Genomic DNA, 19,132 nt, shown 5'->3' with positions numbered 1-19,132 from the left:
TTTACTATTTACCTTTTCTAAATTGACACATAATCTGTTAATGAGAAATAGGGTGAGAATATGGGCTCAATTTAGAAAATTCTTTGGGTTTAATAGTTTGTCTCTGGCTAGTCTCATTATAGATAATCAGCTTTTTCAGCCGTCTCTGCTGGAAGTAGGTTTCAAGGAATGTTTAGATTAGGCATCCAAAGTTATAAGGATCTTTTTATTCCTGTTAACTTTGCCTCTTTTGAACAATTATCAATCAAATTTAATCTTTCTAACAGATTTTTTTAGTTATTTCCAAGTTAGACATTTTGTTCAGTCCAATCTTTCTGATTTTCCTCAAATCTCAAATACTAATATCCTTGATGTATTGTTTAAACATGTTTCTTTTTCCCACGGTGGATTAATATCATATATTTATATTGATTTATTATATTTAAGATCAGACTCGATGCCTGGGATTAAGAATGATTGGGAACGAGATTTGAACATAACATTCTCTACTCTCAGCTTGATTAATGATTCCTCATTCTATGCAAGACGGTGCTGATTACGATTTAAGGTGGTGCACATAACTCATAGGTCCAAATTTAAATTATCTTGTTTTTATGCAGATATTAATCCACTATGTGAGAAGAGTAAAATTTTTGAAATTTCTCTGATCCATATGTTTTGTGAGTGCCAAATTTAGAGAGATTCTGGTAAGACATTTTCCAAACTTTATCAACGATTCTTAAGATTAATATAGAATCATGTCCGTGAATTGCTTTGTTTGGTTTTTCACATGAGCCATTATATACCTCTGTCTGCATCTCAGGAGAAAGTTTTAGCCTTTACCACACTGATAGCCAGGCGAGTAATTTTATTGAAATGGAGAATGTAGGGAGCAAAGTTAAAATCCTATCTCCTGATTGCATCGTTAACCGCTGAGTATCTTTTGGGGATTTCAGTTGTAAGAAAACAGTGTTCTTGGCCCTGGACCACTCTGCCTATCTCCTGGGGTGGAGGAGCAGGTTGGTACCATGGTGATGTTGCAGTGCAGCTGTCTCACTGCTCCTGCATCCTCCTGTATTCAATCCTGAGCTCTGGTGCGACTTTGGGAGTTTGCACAGCTGAAAAATGCAGTTATCAGCAAGTGATGTTTTGAGAAATTAACTCTCTACAAAATCTAATTTTATTGAAGAAAAACATTAGTATTTAAGTTGCACTGGTGTAGAAGTTGCACTTTCTCTTTTTCTCTTCACAACGATTTAATGCTGACTGCCAAGAATATCAATGGAAGTCTTGAAATCAGCAGGTTAACAATATGTAGATGGATTAATTTTGAGATAATATAAAGGTTAAAACCTTGGGTTTTGGATTTCGAGTTAATTTTGTGCCTGTCTCTTTAAGAGAACGATTGTTTGTAGTGCTACCATAGTGACTATGATGTAATATGTCATAATATCCACTCAGCCTAACGGCTTGCTCTCATTCTACGAAAGGCAAAGGAGGAAAAACCCAACACCCAACCCCAACCAACCAATTTTCCCTTGCAACCGCTGCAATCGTGTCTGCCTGTCCCGCATCGGACTTGTCAGCCACAAACGAGCCTGCAGCTGACGTGGACTTTTTACCCCCTCCATAAATCTTCGTCCGCGAAGCCAAGCCAAAGAAAGAAAAGAAAGAAGGAACTGTGAGCATGAGAAATTTTTCTTTAAATTATATATTTTTGTTTTTATAGCAGTTTTTAGCTATTCCTTTTGTTTTGAAAACTTTTTAGTAAATAGAGTCTAAGGGACTATATGCATAAAATGCTTTTTTATTCATTGTTATGAAAGTCTTGTGGCAAGGCTATGCAAAATGTTTATCTGTTCTATCAACGAATTGAAATTGCATAAAGTAACAGCCACAGAGTTTGATTTATTAGATTAAAGAGATAGAAATCTGGGATATCGGAGCTCGCACTTTTGAAGATGATACTTTGAAATTAGAACAAGGAATGTGCCGTCTACAGATAATACCAAATATTTGAAAGTCTGACGAACCATTTCAAACTGGAGAGGTGAGATACAAAGCAGAGGACATGAGTTAAGGGTGAAATGGAAAATGTTTAGGGGGAACGTTTTCATAGAGAGGGGTGGGAATGTGGAACGTGCTGCCAACTGAAGTGGTGAATGCGGGCTCAAATTAACCGAGAAAAATTTGGGCAGCTAAATGGATGGAAGAAGTAAGGAGGGTGATGGACTGAGTGCAGATCATTGGGGCGAGACAATAATAGTTTGGCACAGACCAGTTGAATGACTTGTTTCTGCGCTGTAATGTTCTATGTTTATAACTCAGCTTTTTGAATAGTGGACTCTACAGTCACAGAAGCATGTTTGATGCGGTAGGGACTACTCCCAACTCAAAGCCCACCCCCAGACATGATGACCCCAAGGCCCTGATCAGTTTGCCTGTCGTGCTTCACCCTCTGCCAAACCAAGGTAATCCTAAATGCCACAGTGTGTTCTAACTTGTACCAACCTTCATCACCGATTAAACCCTATGCACGCTGTTACATTGTGTACCAGTTAAGCAGAACTTCAATTTAAAGATTGTTATTCCTGGTTTTAAATCATACCATGCTCTTCCCTTCACCCACACCTTCCTGCCTCCTGCACGTTGCCTGGCCCTGCAACACTCTGCTCCTCCAGTTCAGGCCTTTGGGTCATTCCCGCCTCCCATTCGTGGCCATATCTCCGTCTACCAGAAAACGAGGCTCTGTAACTCTCAATGTTTGAACCTCCACCTCAATTTCTCCATTAAAGCTTTAATACCACTGTACATGTACATTGCACACTGCCATAATCTGTGTGATCCTACTTTGGGGGGAAGGGGGATGTTGAGCAAGATGCACAAGAAGGAGCTTGAGCTTCCCCAAAGTTAATGCTGTTCACTGAAAATCACCGAAGTAGGAAAACCATTCTATGGCTGCTCTGAAGTGAATAATAAGTGCCCACGATCCATTTCTTTGTGGACATGTCTGTCCATGGTCTCGTGCACTGTCAGACTGAGATCACCCGCAAATTTTAAATGTAGACATACAGCACAGTAACAGGCCATTTTGACCCACAAGTTCATGTCGCCCAATTACACCCCATAAACCTACACACCCGGTACATTTCAAGAAAACCTGTTTTTCGTTAAAACCCTCTCCTCACTTCCTCCCCCCAGCTCTCATTCTCCCTTCCCTGTCTCCTTTTGCACAAACATGATAAATTCTTACCTTGTCCCTTTTTTATGCTATTACCACCTTTTGTTGGTCTGGATTCCTCCCCCCAGCCGGCACTGTCTGAATTCTGAGATTTCCTCCTTCTGGCTCATTCTGCTTCTTCCTTGAAGAAGGGCTCAGGCCCAAAATGTCGGCAAAATATTGTTGCTTTTTATGGACTCTGCAAGACCGGCCGAGTTCCTCTAGCATTTTGGTGTGTTTTTACTACAATCACAGCATCTGCAGACTTTTGTGTTTCACTGAGTAATTATTCCCTCACACTTTCTTTGCCTCTGCATTGATCCACCAGAATTCCAGCATGACTTCAACACCCTCTCTGATTTGTTATGGATCAAACAAACATGTCGCTTTTGAGTTCTTTTTATATTGAACCAAGATGGTGGTATCTTCAAAACAATAATTTTTCATTTGATAACTATTAATAATATAAAATCTTACTTAACTCTAAACTTAACCAGTGTGTGTGTGTGTGTGTGTGTGGAGCAGATCCTAACCCAATGGTTCTCAACCTTTTTCTTCCCACTCACATCCCACTTTAAGTATTCCCTATGCCATCGGTGCTCTGTGATTAGGAAGGGATTGCTTAAGGTGGGATGTGAGTGGGAAGAGAAGGTAGAGAATCACTGCTCTGGACCCAATTGTTAATGAATTATTTTGCTTGAGAAAAATTGTCATTGGCCCATTTCCTTTGGAGTTCTGAAACTGTGCACATAACTTGTCAATGAGGGACGATCAAAACAGTGGTTTTCAAACTTTTTCTTTCCACTCACAGACCACCGTAAGTAATCCCTTACTAATCACAGAGCACCGACGGCATAGGGATTACTTACGGTGGACTGTGAGTGGAAAGAAAAAGGTTGTGAACCACTGATCGAGAGAGACTGTTTTCACCAACGCTGCTGGGGAGCTTGACCAGGAGGAACTAAACGATGTGGGATGAGAGACCAGCATCACTGAAGGTGACTATTGCACAACCACACTACCGTGAAAAGAAACTGCAGATCATATGCTGGAATTTTGAGCAAACAATGTGAATCTATAGGTACTCGATGGGTCAGGCAGCATCCATGGAAAGAAAAGGGCAGTCAGATTGTGGGTTTGAACCCTTTTTTGACAGAAATGTTGACTGGTAATTTCTCTGTGTGAATGCTATCTGAGCCTTCACATTTCTCATTGCTAATCTCCTTCAAGGCAGAAGTTACCATTCTTAGCCACCCTGGTAAAAATATAAATTAGTCTGTCACTGGTCTAAGATGACCATGTACTGTCGCATTTAAGTAAAAACACAGTGCAGGAAAAACTTGGCAGTTCAAACAGTGTCCTTTATATAGCAAAGATAAAACCGACGTTTCGGTCTTGAGCCCTTCTTCAAGGAAGGAGGAAATGTTGGCAGGCATCCGAACAAAAGGATAAAGGGAGAAGGGTGGTGATCCTTGGAATTGCATGCTTGTATGTAGAATGTAGTTACTTGCTGCTAGCTGATATGGAGGACCGGCAGTAAAGGCTGACTAGTGGGAAGTAGCCCCCTTGCTTGCACATAAGTGTTCCTGTCCACTGCTCTCAGCTCAGATTGGGACTAGCGTCATAGATGGCTAACACTGCCATGTTCTTGCTAATAAAACCCTATGCTATTCGCATAACTCCTGTCTCGTGAGTTATTGACTGTGGTCCGGAGGTGTTGGGGGAGGAGCACAGTCTCAAAGGTAAAAAGAACATGACAGAGGACTAGCCTCTGTGGCTGTTTGGTGGTGCAGCAGTTAATGCTTCTGCTTCATCGGTTCGATCCTGATCTCAGGGCTGTGCGTGTCTTTGCACATGCTCCTTTCTCATCTCCTCTCCCTGGTTGCTTCGTTCTTTTCTCTCATCCCCAACAGGTATTGATGGGTTAATTAGCCATGGCAAATTACCATTCATTCTTGGCAATTAACAAATCCGAGGCGTTGGTTGTGAGGGATAACAATTAGCAGGATTGCAGGGAAATAGGGTGGGGAATGGGACTTGAGATGGTTATTCTGGGAGTTGATATGGGTTGAATTTTATAATTAAGTGATCAGTGTCCTCTGAGCAAGGGAATGTAATCTAAGATCTTCATACCTTCGAGACTTTCAACAGCCCCCTCCACAAAGTCTGTGTTGGCCAAGGAAGCCCCGGGAGGCTAACTCGAGATGAGATCGAGTTAGCGTCATTCAAAACTGTGGCCTATCAAAGAAGCAGCGTGGCAAACGTATCCGATCAACCTCCTCCCTTGCTTGAAGAAGGTGAACAGCCATCCTGTATGTGAAGCAGAGATGATGAGGTGCATTGCCCTGGATCCGCATTGTTATCTACTTCCTTTTTTTTAATACTTCATTTAAAATTTTGAATATACAATGAATAACCCCCCCTCCCCCAATCCCCAAAACCCACCTACATCCCACCCTCAAAGAAGGGAAAAGAAAAATGAATGGAGATTTACATCAGAAACACAATAAACTATCATGGATCAAAACAACACCACCACGATGAGCTTCAGGAAATTCAACATTTTAAACCCATATAGTCCAAATAAGGGCTCCATACTTCAGAAAAAAAAGATAATTATCATGTAAATTGTACGCTATTTTTTTCCCAATGGAATACATGATCTCAATTCCAGATGCCACCTCTGCAAGCCCAAATCAGTCTTGTCTTTCCAAGTGATGGTTATACATTTCCTTGCTACAGCATTTTCCAATCTGAAAAATGCAATTTGGTACTTAGTCAACCTCAAAGTCAAACTCAACTTTTGACATTATGTAATAAGAACAATGTTGGGTCCAATGGTAATTGGATCTTTAAAACTTTCTCTAAAAATTCTTTAAGCCATTGATATCTACTTCCACATCACGATCAGACAATGCTGGCATGGCGGCTAGTGCAACGCCTTTACAGCGCCAGCAGTCGGGACTGGGGTTCGAGTCCTGCGCTGTCTGTAAGGAGTTTGAACATTCTCCCTGTGTCTGCGTGGGTTCTCCCTGGGGGTGCAGATTAATTGGATGGCACGGACTTGTGGGCCGAAATGGCTTGTTACCATGTTGTATGTCTGAAATCTAAATTTAAAACTTCGAATCCTGGACAGGCCAGGTGAAAGTTGAAAATCAAATTACCGTCTGTAAGCCCTGGTATTGTGTGGTCTCAGTAGAAGTGGAGAGATGCTGGCTTGTATTTTAATGATGTCCTGACATTTCTCTGACTTTATGGACTCGCAATATGGAACCATGTCATTTAATCTGAACCATTGATTATGTCTAGGCACATAGAGGCATCACTGGTAATTGGAGGGTTAAACCTGACCAGAGTATTTCATACATTTCATTTTCACCATGTATGGCCACGCACATAAAGCCTTTTTGAAATGGTATTTCTGTCAATAATCACTGGAATATCCTTTTCCTATACAGCCACTGTTGGCAGTAGGAATGTGGATCTAGGGAAGGAAGCTTTAATCTGAGCCTTGTGAAAAATGAAAGGAGATCCTCTTGAATTTAAGAGCAGTTTACACATTCCGGATATCCTGCCCTGCCTGGCCCTTTGACAACTGATGCAGCTGTGCATCACGGCTCAGGCGCACAAAGTGTGTCGGTTAATCGACAAGTCAATTTTGTATTGCTGTGACCGAGGAGCCAGTTGAACTGTCCAGTGCATCCATGTCCCTGCTGGCCATCGCAGGCTGTGACGCCATTTCTGCTGTACAGGCCAAAAGGCCATTGCCTCCATTAATTGTTGGCATCTAATTGGACATCTACTGCTTTAAGGGCAGTTCTGCCCAACGTAAAGGCAATTGAAAATGTTCTTTTGCCCTAATTTATTCTACAAATTAAATGTCGGTTTGAGCTTTAATTGAAGGAAATTAATCATAATAGCCTCAAATAAGGCAGAGCATCTTGTCAGTAAATGTGATGGAAGCCCCCAGGTTATAAAGAATGATGTGTGGCAGGAAAATATAATTTGGGATCAGAGGTTGGAGCTATCCAGTGTCTCAGCCACAATCCATCAGTGTAACGAGTTTAAGGGATGATTAGTGATTGACTGAGTCAACATCACAGAGTTACAATTACATCTGTATGGAACTGCACAGGATAAATTAGATTTACCGTAATCTTGTCATCTTTTGCATTAGGCATTTCATTCCTGCAGGAAATTTTGACTCTTTTTTTCTCAGAATCAGGATTTATTGTCATGAACAAGTCATGAAATGCGGTGTTTTACAGCAGCGTCACAGGGCAAACATTTATACTATAACCATCTAACAACAAAAGTAAACATAATAGTGTACGAAAAGTGAGGCCGTGTCTTTGGTTCATTGATTATTCAGGAATCTGATGGCACCAGGGAAGAAGTTGTCCTTGTGCCGCTGAGTGCTCGTCTTTAGGCTCCTGCACCTCATTCCCGAGTGTAGCAGAGTGAAGAGGGCATGGCCTGGGTGGTGGGGGTCTTTGAGGATAGAGGCTGCTTTTTTAAGACACCACCTCACGTAGATGTCCTCGATGGAGTGAAGTCAGGTGCCTGTGATGTCGCAGGCCGAGTTAACAACCCTCTGGAGTTTCTTGGTGCCTCCGTACCAGGCAGTGATGCAACCAGCCAGAACGCTCTTCACGGTACACCTGTAGAAGTTTTCAGATACACATCTAATCTCCTCGGACCCCTCACAAAGTATATTTGCTGGCGAGCCTCCTTTGTGATTGCATCAACTGGAGGCTCCAGGACAGATCCTCGGAAATGTTGACCCCCCCCAGGAATTTGAAGTTCTTGACCCTCTCCACTACTGAGCCCTCGATGACAACTGGGTCGTGTTCTCCTAACATTAAGATAAATATCAACTTAAAGTTGTACATTGCACCTCATTTGGTGAGGATTGGTGTAATGTTGGTTCTGATAACTCACGGGTGCACTGCCTAGTATGGGTGACTGCTAGTAACAGGAATTTGTTTCTGCAAGTTATCTTGGTGGGTTGGGGGGTGGTGCAGGAGAAGGAGATAATCAATGTTGGAGCAGATTGATTCTGCACTTGCTAAAAAGCTGATTATTTTCTTGCATTGGCCCTCGTCTAGGCTTCTGTTAGGAGATGTGCCTTGTCTGTCCTTTTTTTCACCAATTTTCATCTAATTAATGGCTATTAAAAGCAGGGGTAGCAATTCTAAGAGAACCATTTTAACAACTTCCACATGCATACATTTCCCACCCCCCCACCTTCCCCAGGCACATTTACAAGTAGACACACAATTCTCCATGCACTTTGGTGGATTATCTATGTGTCTTCTACCTCAGTGCAGCCTTGAATTATTTCAATTTGTATGCACTTTGGAAGCACTGATTTGAAAGTCGTCAAAAAAACACTTCTGAATCCACCCAGTTTCCCAGAACATTGGGCATTCCTATTTCAGTGTTAACACTGCTCTATTCAGTTACATTCTTAGCTCAGCTTCCAGGAACAGCAAGGTCAGAGCATTCCCCCATGCTGAAGTCAAAATCTGAGACTCAGTCAAAATCTGAGGCTCGGGATTAGCAGGATATCGAAAGATTCACGCTGCTGTGTTAGAAGAAAGATTTTTTTAAAAAGCACCTGTGTTCTCTGGCTTCACAGTGCAGTGGTGAGTTTTGGAATCGTTGTAACTTCTGTCCTTCTGCAGCCAGGCCTTGAGGTCTATAGTTACATTGCATTTGTCTCTCTACCTTAGGTCCCTTGATTTTTCTTCTTGTAAGAAGCTTTTTCAAATTTGCCTCCTGTCCTAACTGCATTAAAACTTTGTTTGATGGTACCTGATGGATTTGGATGCATATAAATGTATATAAGAGTTTTGAAAAGATTTTGAAATTGAATAGTAGTCGTGTTTTTCAGATTGCCTTATCTACAATGTGCATGTCAGCTTTTACATATGGTACAACTCTAATTATTCGAAATGGGCTATTTTGGATAAACAGACAGGTTTTTTTTGGAGAACCGGTCGTTTTTCTTTTTTAAAACAGCCCAGTAGCAACAGCAAATCACTTGTAACAGTGTTTAAACAACAACAAACAACAAGGGAAGGCTTTTTAAGCATGAAAATAATGTTTAATCCTCACCAAAAAAATGCTGGCCGCTGCCGTTCACTGAGACCGACCAACCATTGCCGCTGATCCCCAGGGAGGCTTCCCGGGCTGGTGGAACACTCACTGATGAGTCTTCCCCGGTCACCGGAGCTCCTGACTCCTGAGTCCCCCCCTCACCACCAAGCTCCCCAGTGTGTGTGTGTAGAAGGAGGCCAAGGGGTGGATTCTGGGTCGGGAGTGCCATTGTGCTGAGGAGGGAGGGGAGAGAATGCCTGAAGTCTCACTCTTACCCGGGAGGCTGCGCTCCTTGAAGGCACTAGGACAAGGGATTCCTACAACCACTTGCGGCTGGGAGACAGCAGCACACAGTTTGAGGGGGAAAGTTGGAGAGAAAAGTCAATAGGGGAAGGTAAAGAAGAAATGGATTAAGAGAGGTCAAAATTTTTTCAACTTTTGAGGTCAGTTCGGCTCCGAATAAAAATTGGATAAATGAGGATCTCGGAGAATCTGATTTTGGGTTGTCAGAGTTGTACTGTATTCTAGATACATTCTGCCCACTCTTGGGGGGGAAATCACCAATTATGGGAACCTTCGATTTGGAGTGTATTAATGTGGGACAGCCCTCTCTAAATTACTACAGTAATCCAGGCAATTGGGGATTGCAGTGCCCAAATGTGAAGCCTTGTGAAAGTAGTGAGATGACTCTGGACTTGGAACTGACCTGCTTTGTAGAAACACTAAGGCAGATCCTCTAAATAAAAATTTAACTCTCTCAATTGATTCAAAGATAGAATTGTGATTTTGGAACAGTTCACAATAATCTGTAGTGCTTGAGGTTCTGAAGTTGCACAAAATAAACACAGCTCGAATGAGAATCCTGCCAAAGATCTCTGTACAAGAGAGTCCATGGAAACTTAATGGCACCAGCACAAGAAACACTCCAGGCTCTCATTTTTGGTATAAAATGAAAATAATGTCTGGCTTTGGGACTACAGATCCCACCTTTGTGACATTTGCTCACCTTTTGTGTACTCCTGGTCTTTGCCTGTTGTGTGCTGTCTTGTGGATGAATACTTCATAAATGGCAGTTGCCGTCTTGAACTTTGCCCGAGCGTGGTTAGAGCCCCAGCTATAGACCACAAAAATGAGAGGCCAGACACAGATAGGCAGGTAGAAGTGTTTTCCGCCAAGCCCAGAGTGAGCTAGACTCCTTTGGAAATTACATCTCTGAACTCTGTGTCCAGGTAGCCAGGAGACGGGGGATTTAAAAACATAAAATTTCTACTTGCCTGATGCTTGAAAGTGTGAAGGTGTACCTGGACTTCCAAAAGGCCTTCGATAAGGTCCCGCATAAATGACTGGCTTCCAAAATCAAGGCTCATGGGATTGGGGGCAAAGTATTGATGTGGATTGAGAACTGGCTGGCAAGTAGAAGACAGAGAGTTGGGATAAATGGCTCATTTTCTGAGTGGCAGGCGGTGACCAGTGGGGTGCCACAGGGATCTGTACTAGAACCCCAGCTGTTCACAATTTACATTAATGATCTGGATGAGGGGATTGGATGTAATATCTCCAAATTTGCAGATGACACTAAGCTAGGAGGGGTTGTGTGCACGGAAGAGGGGGTCAGGAAGCTCTAGTGTGATTTGGATAAATTGAGGGACTGGGCAGATACATGGCAAATGCACTACAATGTGGATAAATGTGAGGTTATCCACTTTGGTAATACAAACCGGAGGGCAGATTACTATTTGAATGGCAATAGATTAAGAGACGGGGAAGTGCAGAGAGACCTAGGGGTACTTGTACACCAGTCTCTGAAGGCGAGCATGCAGGTACAGCAGGCGGTTAAAAAGGCAAATGGTATGTTGGCCTTCATATCAAGAGGGTTTGAGTATAGGAACAAGGATACCTTACTGCAGCTGTACGGGGCCTTGGTGAGACCACACCTGGAGTATTGTGTGCAGTTTTGGTCACCTTATCTAAGGAAGGATGTTCTTGCAATGGAGGGAGTGCAGAGGCGATTCACCAGGCTGATACCTGGAATGGCAGGAATGACTTATGAGGATAGATTGCGCAAATTGGGATTGTACTCGCTGGAGTTTAGAAGATTGAGAGGGGATCTCATAGAGACATATAAAATTCTGGCAGGACTGGACAGAATGGATGCAGATGGGATGTTTCCAATGATGGGAAAATCCAGAACCCGGGGCCATGGTTTGAGGATAATAGGCAAACCATTTAGGACCGAGATGAGGAGGAATTTCTTTACCCAGAGGGTGGTGAATCTGTGGAATTCATTGCCGCAGAGGGCAGTAGAGTCAGGTTCATTAAATATATTTAAGAGGGAATTCAATATATTTCTTCAGTATAAGGGTATTAAAGGTTACGGAGAGAAGGCGGGGACGGGGTACTGAACTTTAAGATCAGCCATGATCTCATTGAATGGCGGAGCAGGCTCGAAGGTTCGAATGACCTACTCCTGCTCCTATCTTCTATGTTTCTATGTAACTTCTGCTGAGTATTAGTGGCGTTTATCTTCTGAACTTTGAGTGCCAGAATGCAGGTTTTCTGCTTTCTCTTTTTGAAATTCTGTTTAAGGCCCCACTTTAACCACATGTAATGAAGTGTTGCATAGTCCAAGACCCATGTTTCACTATTTTTCTGGTCAGAATTCTTGATCTCAATCTCCATTGCATCCAGTAGAAAGAATCCTGAGCTGTTGTCCCAAAGTGGTTAGAGCATTGGCCTTGTAAACCAGGTCTCGTGAGTTTGTTCCTCGCTGGAGCCTCATTTCTGTGAGGGGAGCTGGACAAAGTGGTAATTCTCTGTCTTCTTTACATCAGACAAAGTTAAAGAATTTCATGTTACATTCTAAATGTAGTATTACGTGACCATTATGGTCCATGGTTTTCATTCTTGCTTTTATTGTCCTCTTGGTCACACCCATACCTTGCATTACAATAACTTGGGACTTTTTGGGAGCCACTTGTCCCCCTTGCCCAACTCCTTCCTCCCTTGACTGGCAAGCCCATCCATCAGTGAGAATCTGTGGAATTTGCGGTTGTGGAGGCCAGGTCATTGGGTGTATTTAAGGCAGAGATTGATACATTCTTGATTAACCAGGGCATCAGAGATTATGGGGAGAAGGCTGGGCAGTGGGACCGAGTGGGAAAATGGTTCATCTCATGATTGAATGGCGGGGCAGACTTGATGGGCCGAATAGCCTATTTATTCTCTTATATCTTGTGGACTTTTAGTGAGCAGATTAGCTGGGGTATATGGAAACTGCACCTTGATGTTTAAATCATCAGTCCCCTTGCCACCCTGTGGTGGAATTCTTTGATGAAATGTACCTTTCCAAGGAACATGATCATTCTGGACATGTTGGGACTATCTACTCAGTCTGGTCTCCCTCTCTTGCAGTCTGCAGCTTAATATTTAACCATTTTGGGGTGGCATGATTGGCATACACAGCGCCTTTACAGTGCCAGTGATCGGGACCGGGGTTCAACTCCTGCGCTGTCTGTAAGGAGTTTGTACCTTCTCCCCGTGTCTGCGTGGGTTTTTCCTGGGGGCTCTGGTTTCTTCCCACTGTCCGAAAAATATCAGGGCTGTAGGTTAATGGGGTGTAAATTGGGCGGCACGGACTCGTGGGGTGAAACAGCCTGTTACCAATGCTATATGTCTAAAATACTTTTAAAAATTAAAATTTATACTTTTGAAAACAAATTGAATACTTAATGATTTGGAAAAGTGGAGAAGTGACCTGGACAATAATTATTCTTTCCCATGATTGATGGTTGTGTTGCTATTAGAGGGAAATGCATTGGCTCTTGAGGGAGTTAGGGTTCCAACTGGGCTCTGAACACAAATGGGCAGAATGACTCTCCCCAGACCAATGGCAAGGTAATAACTGATTTAATATAAATTTCTGAGTATGAACTTGTCAAAACTCATTGGGCTTCTAATTGAAAGGACAAAGTCATGAGAACAGAGTGACACTGTTTGGGGCCAGATGTGACTTCACACGAGCTCCACTGAGTGAAGCAGCCCTGCCAACTGGACACAGAGCTTCACCAAAATCTGAACTTAACTCATTATATGTGGTGACAAAGTCTTGAAGGTGATTTCTTTCTTCCAAATGAAGCTGCAGGAAGGAAATTCCCATTGTGTTGATGCTTGTTCACTGTGAACTCATTAACTCATAGAGCAGTATATGAATTCAGATATAGCAATGTGCTTGTAATTCTGGACTTGTCATTCCTGCTTTTTAAGGTTCAATATTTTATAATTGTAATTTAGAACTGAGGCTCGTGAGTTTAGTAATTCTCTAACGTGTGTTGGCAATCCCGATATCAGTGTTTAACACTGCGGGTGGCAGCATAAAACAAAAGTCCTATTTTTTGTTTTAAAGTCTATTTGCCCCACATCTTTGCAACACCTGCCCTCATGCACTTATCAATTTTGCAAGAGAACAATTTCAATTAGTCATAATTGCAGAGGCACAATTTATTTTTGGCAAGAGGTAAACAGGAAAGTCTGCAGATGCTGGGGTTGAGTGCAGCACCCAAAAGTGCTGGAAAAACCCAGCAGGTCACACTGCATCCTAGGGAAGGAAAAGGCAAACAGGGCTCGGGCCCAAAATGTTGACGCGATTTGCTTCCTGTGGATCCTGTGTGACCTGCTGGATTTCTCCAGCACTTTAGAGTGTTGCATTTGCTTCCAGCAAATGCTTCAGCTCTGTATCACTAATAACAAGCATTTACCACATAAGCCATAAGCAGCCTTAACTGGTGAACTCACTTGTGGCACCGATAGGCTGTCCCAGAGTGCATGTGACTAACATTAGATGTAGCAGAGATGTTCCTCGGCATGGAGAGTTCAAAAGCTGACAGATAGCAGCCTCTATCAATGCTTAGCCCACAAGTATTCCCCAAAGCAGTGGTTCTCAACATTTTTTTCACTCACATCCCACTTTACGTATTCCCTATGTCATCGGTGCTCTATAATTAATAAGCGATTGCTTAAGGTAGTATGTTGGTGGAAAGAAAAAGTTTGTAACCACTGTTTTAATCGTCCCTCATTGACTTGTTATGTGCACGGTTTCAGAACTCCAAAGGAAATGGGCCAATGACAGTTTTTCTCAAGCAAAATATTTCAATCATAATTGGGTCTAGAGCAGTGTTTCTCAACCTTCCCACTCACATCCCACCTTAAGCAATCCCTTACTAATCACAGAGTGCCCATGGCATAAGGCTTACTTAAAGTAGGATGTAAATGGAAAGAAAAAGTTTGAGAACCACTGTCTGAAGCTTTACAGAAGAGTAGAGGTATCAAAAAGAGGAAGGGTTCCAAATCTGGTACTTAGCTCATGCATTATGAACAGAGACTAATTATACCCTTGAACAGAAGCATCAGGAACCTCTCCTTGAAAGAGAAATATGTTCATCGCTGGGATGAGGGACATAGTTGGGGCAGAATGATATTAATGGAAATGAACCATGCTCCTGGAACATTTCAACTGATGCTCGCAAACTCTGTTGAGAGCGTCCTGGCTGGCTGCAACACAGGGTGGTACGGTTGCTGCAGAGAAATGAATTGGAGGGCAATCCACAGGACCACAAGAGCAGCAGAGAGGATCACTGGAGTCTCTTTCCCTCCCATTGAGGTGATCTACCGGGATTGTTGTCTGGAAGATGCACGCAAAATCACTGAGGACCTCGTCCACTCTGCACACGGCATCTTTCTGCTGCTCCCATTGGGGAAGAGATACAGCACCGCCAGGCTGAGGAACAGCTTCTTCCCACAGGCAGTGAGATGCTGAAAGACCAAAGGAATTGCTCCCACTAACCATCTGAGACTCTCATTTGTACAGAACACTATTTATTTATTTGTAGAGCTAAAATACTTGTCCTGCATATGTATTATTTGACCCTATATGTGTCACATCTGCTTGTGCGCTGCACATTTTGCATAAAGGACCGGAAAACGCTGTTTCGTCGGGTTGACTTGACTTCACTTGTCTTGAGGATATGTTTGCCATCAGGATTCCATTTGCAAATTAAATTGGACAGAAAGCATTATGGTGCAACTTAAACACTGATTGCTCATCAAATCCTATCAAGCTTCTGGATATCAAATTTCAAAAAAAAAACTCATACGGAGGGAAACATCTGGAAACTGTTGGGAGAAGTTCCAAGTCTGTTATTGAGCCATAGTCGTTAGGGCCAGGGGTGCTTTATTGCTCCTGCTGTTCAAACTTCATGACTGTCAAACTCTTGGTCTTTGTGCTGCCTCCCAGCTGATAGCACACATGCTTACGGTTTAATCCAAGTTCTCAGCAGAACCGGAGAAAACCGATAGAATCAAGATGGGGACTTTGATTCAGGTTTCTCCGAGGGATGACTCCTTGACTTCTTGCACTGCTAAATGCATGTTAGAGCTGCTGTGTTGCTACAGCAATGGCACAATGGTCTCTTTTATCTCTGCCTTTGGTTTGTTGGCAGTACCGGCCTCCGTGGCATCAAGGGAGCTGCAATTTATAAATGATGCTATTTTCTGAGTCTTTTTGCGTGTTCCCCGCTGAGTGGAAAATACCACTTTTGCCAAAGAGCGATTCTAGGGCCCAGTTTTCACCTTGCCCTGCCTTGGCCATCAAAGGCTTTCTGTGTAAGGGGTAAATCTGCCAGCTGAGTGAAGTGTTTCCTCTATTCCCAAGGCAGGGCTTATTGTCCTTTTCACAAAAATTAATGAGGGTAGGTGAAATTTTCTTTCACTTAGTTTCAGGGCTTGTCCATGTCACAATACAACTTCAGCTTTCTCAGAAGGATCGAAGAATTTTAAAAGGCCATTCACATGCGCACAAGGAAATAAGCGAGCTCTTGGCAGGAATTTAGAGCCTTCCCCCCCCCCCCCCCCCCCCCCGAGGTGCTCAGTGAATGCGATCACATTTCCTAATAGAAAACTGTGTCAAGCTAGCCTTGTCTCAGCAAGTACAAGAGCTCCCCAAACAGGATTCTGCAGATGATGAAAATCAGGAATGAAAACAGTGGAACATGGCAGCACAGAAACAGGCCCTTCAGCCCATCTAGTCTGTACCAAACAATTATTTTCCCTGCTCCCGTTGACTTGCGCCCTGACTGTAGCCCTCCATTCCCTTCCTATCGTGTGTCTATCCAAATTTCTCTTGGGTTTTTTAAAAATGGAACCCACGTCCACAACTTCCACTGGCAGCTTGTTCTACACTCCCACCACCCTCTGAGTGAAGAAGTTCCCCCTAATGTTCCCTTAAACATTTCACCTTTCACTCTTCACCCATGTCATCCAGTTCTTGTCTCACCCGACCTTGGGTTTTTTAAAAAATATTTTATTTTTGATTTTCAACGACTTCTACAAATGCAAACATCCAACCCAGATCTCTTTCAACAATAATCCATAATGCACAGAGTCTATTTTCCCCCTACCCCTCTCCTCTCCCTCCCAACAAAGACAAGATGATATAAACTAAACCAATACAAAGAAGCCACAAACCCTTTAGGGAACTTGAGAAAAACCCAAAGAACTCTAAAATAAAAAAGATAAGGAGCAAAATACAAGAGCCTGCCCTCTGAGCCACGACCCACTTCACTGATCTCAATCCTTTCATGACTGACATGGATTGTTGCATTTCCTTTATTCAGAAGGGGTATCTGTATATCTAAGTACCACTGGGCTGCACACCCTAACAAAGGTGTCAGATTTCCTCCTTAAATTGTACGTGATTTTCTGCAGGGAAATGCAACTCTGCATTTCCGTATTCCATCGTGCGATACTTAGCTGGGAGTCAGATTTCCACGTAACTGCTGTACACTTCCTGGCTCTTGACAAGGCAACCTTCACAAACTGAATTAGATACTTAGTTTATAACTCACGTCCATAATGTTACCCAGAAGGTACAATTCCAGATCTTGTGCAAAATCCACCTTTGTAATTTTATTTCAATATGTTCCCCCAGGTCCTCCCAGAACCTTTGTACATAGCCAGGTTGAATGGATAAAAGCTCCAATCTCTGCACCACACCTAAAGTACATTTCCAAAATTTCTGATTTAGATTCATGTAATTTTTGTGGGGTGAGGTACAGTTGATGCAGGAAGTTGTATTGCGCCAACCTGCACCTGGCATTAATGCCAAGTTCATCTCCCACCTTTCCCTTGACTCGTGCAAGGCTGGCTTCACGTCACCCGACCTCAGTTCAACTGATTGGAACCCCTCAAAATTCTCCAATGCTCCAGGCAATAATCTCCTAATCTATTTCAACCTTTCCCCATAACTCAACTCTTCAAGTCCAAGCAACATCCTAGTGAATGCTTCTTCTCTCTTTCAATCTTACTCCTATTATTTCCCATCAGTGAGTGCTCAAAACTGCGCACAATACTCCACCTTTGGCCTCACCAGTGTCTTGTACAATTTCAACATAACGTCCCAACTCCTGTGCTCAGCACTTCATGAAGTCCAGTATGCTCTCTTTCCATTTTCCCTTCGTGTATCCAGAAATGTTATCTCTTTAAATATATTTGACGATGTTGTCATCCACTGTGTGGAAAAAAAAATTGCAAAGATTCCCCATACTCCGAGAAGACGTTTCTCCTCTCCTCATTCCCAAATGCCTTGTTTCATTGCCTGATCCCAGACCTGCCCCAGTGGACACATTCCCACTGCACCCATCCTTTTAGCCTCGATTCCTGTTCCCTCATGGCCAACGTGCCCCGCTGATCTTGTGCCTTTGTACTTTCTTCTTAGTTAGGGCCACAGATTCAGATATTCTGTGATGACTAATTTGGCTCCTGACAGCTCAAAACTTCATTGCCGTCCACAAAGATCAAGTCCTTCTGTGCCACACACCTGGATTGGGGGTGTTGCAACAACAAGTGAGGTGCTCAAATCTATACAGGTGCTTGATTCAGGGATACTGCTGGACGGCAGCCCTTTGACTCATGGTTGACAACAACATTGCATTGCTCGCATATGGGTCGGGCTTGCAGGCAGAGTTTGTGTAATGGGCCACCACGAGTCAGAGTTGATGATCCCAAGAGCAGTAATAGCTCGGTGGACCAAACTGTCTCTTCGTACCATGGATATTTTGGATGAGAATGGGTCAAATTAGTGAAAAAAGATGGAATATTGGTCCATTACCCATTGTGGAAATCTGACCATTAAACTCCTTCAGAACCAATCATGGAGTTTGGTGCCTTGCAGCTGCATCACGGTGCAAACATTCATATTATAAACCATCTTACGACACGACTACATTAAAAAACGTCTTGCACAAAAAGTAAGGCAGAATCTTTAGTTCACTGATCATTCAGGAATCTGATGGCAATGGGGAAGAAGCTTGTGCCACTGAGTGCTAGCAGAGTGAAGAGGGTGATGGGGGTCCTTAAGGATAGAGGCCGCTTTTCTAAGACACTGCCTCATGTAGATGTCCTCGATGGAGTGATCACAGGCTAAGTTAAGAACCCTGTCATGAGAGTTGGTGCCTCCGTACCAGGCAGTGATGCCAGAATGCTCTCCACAGTACACCTATAGAAGTTTTTGAGAGTAAAGGTTCCATTATTGGAACGTAAAACTACATTGAGAATTACTTAGATGAAATTCTTTATCTTTTGTATATGGTAAGGCAGACAGAGAGTCGCCACTTTGTCTTGTGTCCCTCACAGGGAACCACAGCACCCGATGTTCCTAGGCAGTCTCCCCTCCAAGTAATGACCAGGCCTGTGCCTGCTTAGCTTCTGAGATCAGACAATCTCTGGCGTATTCAGGCTATTAGGCTTCAGTGACATACTGAATCGCCTCTGGCGAGCCTT

At 43.0% G+C, this 19,132-nt stretch overlaps 1 protein-coding gene across 13 annotated transcripts in view; it reads left to right on the top strand.

Annotated features, from left to right (window-relative positions):
* The window catches only part of LOC138763089 (plexin-B1-like), a 300,451-nt gene that overhangs the window by 129,523 nt on the left and 151,796 nt on the right, over nucleotides 1-19,132 (top strand). Inside the window, exons 1-3 of one of the 13 annotated variants that reach the window (XM_069936699.1) lie at nucleotides 1,471-1,660; nucleotides 1,895-2,029; nucleotides 2,320-2,450. The exons of 10 other annotated variants lie outside the window; for them this stretch is intronic. The gene's annotated coding sequence lies outside the window, so the exon portion shown is untranslated. Of the gene's footprint in view, nucleotides 1-1,470; nucleotides 1,661-1,894; nucleotides 2,030-2,319; nucleotides 2,451-19,132 lie in introns of those variants that run through there. 2 more of the 13 variants (XM_069936702.1, XM_069936703.1) reach the window with 2 other exon arrangements.

This window comes from Narcine bancroftii, chromosome 5 (assembly GCF_036971445.1).
Source record: "Narcine bancroftii isolate sNarBan1 chromosome 5, sNarBan1.hap1, whole genome shotgun sequence".
NCBI lineage: Eukaryota > Metazoa > Chordata > Chondrichthyes > Torpediniformes > Narcinidae > Narcine > Narcine bancroftii.
This window is presented reverse-complemented; position numbering and strand designations above follow the sequence as displayed.